Source organism: Panicum virgatum, chromosome 5N, assembly GCF_016808335.1.
Source record: "Panicum virgatum strain AP13 chromosome 5N, P.virgatum_v5, whole genome shotgun sequence".
Taxonomy (NCBI): Eukaryota; Viridiplantae; Streptophyta; class Magnoliopsida; order Poales; family Poaceae; genus Panicum; species Panicum virgatum.
This window is the reverse complement of record NC_053149.1, coordinates 26,656,414-26,662,508: the sequence shown is the minus strand read 5'-3', so window position 1 is coordinate 26,662,508 and position 6,095 is coordinate 26,656,414.

The following is a 6,095-nucleotide window of genomic DNA, read 5'->3' as shown; positions in this document are numbered from 1 at the left end:
AACCGAGATCAAAGGTGGTTTCCAACTAGTACTGTCTAAAGGGTGTTTTTTCAGTAGTGACAGGTCCACCGGGCCTGGACTAGCGACCTGCAGTCCTTGGCTCCACTGCACCCTGGACTAGGGTGGCTGGGGTGCTGTACGGAGAGCCGCATCGATCCCTCTTCCCAATCGAGCTTCATCAGCTCATCCATGGCGTGAGAAACGGGGCTGCATGGAATTGGAAATAAATGGAGCAGCAGCTGAAGGTAGGAGACGAAACAAGAATAAGATGGAAGCTATATAAAGACGCCAAACAGGAAACTACCAAAGTTACCGCATCTTGTAAACCCTGTGAGTAGGGAGGTGGACCCATTACGTTGCAAAATATTTGCTTCATCTCATCCATTAGCATCTTAGAAAGAATCTCCGCAGCCAAATGTCCATCCAACGGACAGCAATAGTAATCTAACTGGGCACATGCCCATATGCGGATAGAAACTGCACTGGTCAACTTAAGAAATGAACATCTAAGACACTTCTCATTTATGAACATCATAGTGTAATTACTGTGAAATGATCATAAAATCTTGGACATGATGAGCCATAGTTACTCCTTCGTTACAAGTCTCTTGCTTGGAGTTGTAGCTTTTGTTATAAATTTCTTGTTTAAACAACATAAGGACCTTTTACTAGATTCAATGTTTACCGGAGTTCAGACTCGTCCAACGAACAAGCCTTGCATATCCTTGATCTTTACCTTTATACCATTTAGATGGGTTAATCTTGCTAAGTACTTTCGTACGTATTCTTTGTGCTTACGTCACTACTACAAAAAGAGCTATAGGCACCGGTTGAAAAGATCCTTAGGTACCGGTTCTATAACCGGTACCCGGAAACCGAGACCAATGAAGACTGCCTTTGGCACCGGGTAATTTATCCGGTGCCTATGACCTCCTTTAGTACCGGTTACCAACCGGTACCAAAAACCACTAAGCCGTTCGCTTGCATCCTCCCCCGTTCCCCGCATCCTCTCTCCGTTCCCATGGCATGCTCCACTAGCGGTACCAGCGATTCATTCGAAAGAATCAAACACAGAATATTGAATTGACGAACACACAATACTCATAGATCCCACAAATTATTCAAAAAATTGTTCACAAGATAAATGCAATCCATACAACAGGCATCTCTATTTCAGAAATCAGAAAAGTAAAAAAAAAAAGAAAAAATCACCCACGGTGGCTGCCAGCTGCTCGTGCATCTGCACCCCATGGCCGGCTCCCGCGGCGGCGGCCCTCGCGCCGCACCCCACGGCCGGCTCCCACAAAGGCGGCCCTCGCAGATGCACCCCACGGCCCGCAGCGGCGGCCGGCGGCGGCCCGCAGCAGCGGCCGGCGGCAGCCGAAGCCCTGCTGTCGTGGCCGAGGCAGTGGCGGCAGGGCCCGGCGCGGCGCCGCCGCTGCAGGACTTGACGGTGCTGCTGTGGCTAGACGTCGCCGCGGCGGGGGACGTGGCGGGGTGCGGCGGCGGCGTGGCCGCGGGGCCCGAGGGAGGGAAGTTGGTCCGCGCGGCGGCGGTGCGGATGGACCTGGCGGCGGTGTCATAGGCACGCACGGCGGCCTCGGCGGAGTCGAAGGTCCCGGCGGCAGCCTCGCCCACCGCATCGCCTTCCTCTCCTCCTCCCCTCCTCCTCCGCGCGCGCGCTGCGCCCCTCCCTCCTCCCCCTCTTGTGGCAGCCGGCGAGGCCAGCAGATCTCCGTGGCTCACAGGCCATGACGCGACTAGCAGATCTGCGTCTGGTGGATGTTGAGCAGCATCCGTCGAGCGGTGATGGTACCGCACCGAGCAACTTGCTGAGCTCCACCACCTGCGATGGATTGGGCAATAGTAATGAGGAAACGGATTGGGGAGGACCAGAGAGGAAGACGAAGGAGATCCAACGGGAAAGGAAAGAGTACGACTCCGCGTCCGCCATCCTCCTCCTGTCCTCGGCTCCTCCCCCTCTCCTCCTCCTCCGTCGTCCTCCTCCTGTCCTCGGAGGCTCTGCGTTTGGACTGGCCCGAGTAGAGCCTTTCGCCCTTTCCTTTAGGCAGAGAGATGAGAGCGGTGGAGAGATAAGAGCGGCGCCAGCACTTGAAATATCTGGAACAGAGGCCGCCCTTTGGTACCGGGTGGTTGTTTCCACCGGTGCCGAAACTCGACTTTTGGCACCGGTGTGTGCTATCACCCGGTACCAAAAATATATCTCTTTCATTGGTTCCGGGTTTTGACATAAACCGGTGCCAATTTTTAATCATTGGTACCGGGTTGTGCCATGATCCGGTGCCAAAGGCTCTTCTGGACACCTCGGGCTATTGGTCCAGATCAAAAAGTACCAGCTGTCGTTGCACCCGGTACTGATGCTCGTATTAGTACCGGGTGAAACAACAAGCGGTACTTTTGGTCTGGACCGATGGCCCATTTTCTAGTAGTGCGTGTGTTCAAGAGTGCCAGCCAAGGAGCCCTAGGAATGAGATCGCAAGACCTAGAGCGTATGTCGAGTCCATAAACCTCTGGATGTGTGTGTTCAAGAGTGCCAGCCAAGGAGCCCTAGGAATGAGATCGCAAGACCTAGAGCGTATGTCGAGTCCATAAACCTCTGGATGTTTTATAAACTCTTGTAATAAAGACCATGTGACCACAAACCCTAAGACCCAAAGGTTTTCGCTTTGAACCCTATAGAACTAGATTGCACTGAGAATTTGTTCATATTGTGTAATAACTCTATTCTTCAGCTTTGATGTACATTCAACGTCTATGTGTAATATCTGAGGCCTTCGATCATGTATGCATATCTATAATATGGTTGTAAGGTGGATGGTTTGGGTAAAACCCGACGAACATCCGGATTTACACCATTTTAGGAGCGCCGACTAGATTGTCTATGTTGGAGACGATCGGGCACTATTAAGCCGGATTAAACTTGATGGTTCTGCCACAGCTACCATCATTGTCTTGGTCATATTATTATTATTATTATTATTGTTGTTGTTGTTGTTGTTGTTGTTGTTGTTGTTGTTGTTGTTGTTGTTGTTGTTGTTGTTGTTGTTGTTGTTGTTCTACGCTATAGGCGTAGTAGTTTATTCTATACTAATAACTAAAATGAGCAGAACTACTGAATAAATTTTTAGGAGTTCAATTATCAACAAGCTATTACTAAACATTGTTCAGTAATTTGGTACACTTAGTTCAATATTTTGATGATTAATTTGCTAGTAATAAAAGGTGGGTGTAGAATATCATTCAGCACCTAGAGTGTAGAATAGCATCACCAAATATATATACGGAAGTCCAGTTTACATTATTAAACTATCACAAAAGTCTGATTTTCAACTTTTAACTACAAAACATGATAATAAGAGCCATCTAACTGCTAAACCGAGAAAAAATTTTATCCCTCGAGTGGTTTCAAAGGTGGTTTTTACTTTGCAAAAATTAAAAATATTGAACTTTAAATTAAAATTTGTAAGTGATTCATTTTAAATCAAAAAATAAGAAACAGGTGCCACCATTTTTCTAAAAACATAACCTATCTATTGGCACTCTATTTGTTAGTTATCTTTATCTAATTTTTTATATTTCTAGTATTTATTTGTTTGTAGTTATGCCTGTTATTTTTAATAAATAAGATTTAAATAGAGTATGTTTTTAGAAATATCTTGGTCCTAGTTTCATATTTTTCTAATTTAAAATGGAGTAGGTTTTTTAGATGTAACCAAGTTTTTTAATTTTTGAAGAAAATACAAAATTACGTCCGAAACCACCCAAGGGATCAATTTGTCCAGTTTTGACAACCGGATGACTTCCATTATTCGGATTTTGTAATTGAAGATTGGAAATTGAACTTTTGTGATAGTTAAGGTAGTAAACTATATATTCCATACATTATACAATCTCCTAGCTCATATATCAATTGGAGAGCACCACCACGATATATTGTTATTAATAATGCCATTCAAGACATGCGCAGATACTTATACTAAGACAGGTGAGGTGGGTGGCAAGCAAATTCAAGCCGTATACAGCCTCCCTCAGGTTTGTCTCACAAAAAAATAAAAGGAGATTGCAGCAGATGCCTAAGTAGTAGGGATCAATGAACAACAACCTAATGTTAAGCAACCAGCACAAATCAAAGAGGGGAGACCGAAGCAGGTGATTTCAGCTTCATCTTGAGCATGATCAAGAGTCACGGCCCACTACTAGAAAAAAGGTCATCGGTCCACCTCAAAGGTACCAAAACCAAAATGACCCGATACCAAAACTTCTTTTGAGGTGCATGGAAAGATCCAGGGATCTTGGTACCGGGTGGTGTTACCACCCGGTACTAATGGATCCTTTCACATTAGTACCGGGTGAAAACATCACCCGGTACCTATGTCTAGTCTTTGGTAGCGGGTGGTGTCTACCACCCGGTACTAAAAGTGTTTCACAGGTTACTTCAAAAGAAAAATATCTTCCCCTTAGTCACAACTGCGTCGTAGATGAGGTGGTAAAGAAGATACACGTGAGACAAGAGGTCACAGGTTCGAATCCTAGCCACTGCAATGTGCCCCTATTGCTGAAGGCACTTTTTCCAGTAGTGGCTGATAGAATTTTATGATCCTTAGAAAAAATATATATGACCAATGCATTTTTCACCATTAGATAATTTTGGTTAACAAGAATTTTTTTGGCAGACAGGTTTGAAAAAAAATAATGGGCCTTTGTTGCCAATCAAAATTGGCACGGCTGCCATGACCGACCGAAGCATCAGTTTGGAACAGAGATGAAAATCAGGGTCACTTTAAAAATTCATACAGGGAAAACCGGAGATTCTAGTTTTTATATTCTTGAAGTTCCCGTTTTAGGGAAATCGGATTTCAGTTGGTTTAAGCGTAGTTCGTGATATACTTAAACTTTCCACGGGCCAAGACCTCCCCACCCTTCTATTGTCGGAATTCAAAATCTATCATCAACACATTTTATTTTTTATTTTACTTTTTCTTTGTCCTAGCTTTTCCCATACCATATGTTAGGTTCTTCCTTCGGCTATATGGGATTGAGAGTGTTCTTTGGTGGACTGATCCTAGAACACATCAAAGTATGCTTGCCCCGATGGGGTTCCTCTCGGGGCAAGCGTTTGTTGGTTTCGCGTTAAAGCTTCTTGTCAAAACCGAGAGTTCTTGTTTTTGTGCTACGGCGTTGCAAGGTGCGCCCCTACACGTTGCATGTGATGTGCTCCATGTCTAGGTTTTAAGTCCGCTACGTAAAGTAGGGTGCACCTAGAAACACTCCTGGATTCAATTACTACCCCTCGAATCTAAAAATCTTCAGCTCTTAGCTCATTTAGGAAATAATGGTATATATGTTTTTATAATCTTCATTTAGGACAAGATGATTAGCTTAAAAGTGAAACCCTAAACCCTTTAAGAAATAATGGTACCCTTTAGGGGTGGATTCATTTAGCACTTAAACCCTTCCACCATTAGCAAAACTAATCACACTTTTCTGGAAAACCCCCTGCATCTCTACCCCCTCCAACGCCCATCGCCCCTGCCCTGATTCTCCCCCAACCTCGGCCCTTTGCCTGTGTCGCTCCGCCGCCCCGCCACCCGTCATGGGGCGCCGCCCATGGAGGTCCACGGCTCCTCGGCCGTCAGGGGGACGCCGCCCCTAGAGGTCCGCGGCCCCTCGCCCCACACGGGGCGCCGCCGGACTCGATCATAGACTCGGGCAGCGAAACTCGGCCGGACTCCATGGGGTCTCCGGTGTCCATCGCAGAGTCAGGCGGATGGAGTCGTGGAGGCCAACTGGCGGGGACACGGCCGCGGTAGCGAGCAGCCTCGGCCGGAATCGACACGGGTCGTCCGGCGGCGCCCAACTCCATGGCGGACGGCAGGTCCATGGCAGACGGGAGACGAGTCGAGCACTCCGGCGCCCCTCGACGGGAAACGACGCGGGCCGTCGTCCCTGGGCGGTCGAGCGCCTCTCCGGTGCTGTTGGAGGGCGGAGGAAGCCCCTAGGGCATCGACGAGGGGCGACGGCGCCTGAGATGCCGTGATTTTTTTTTCTTTTTGAGAGAGCAGATGCCGTGCATG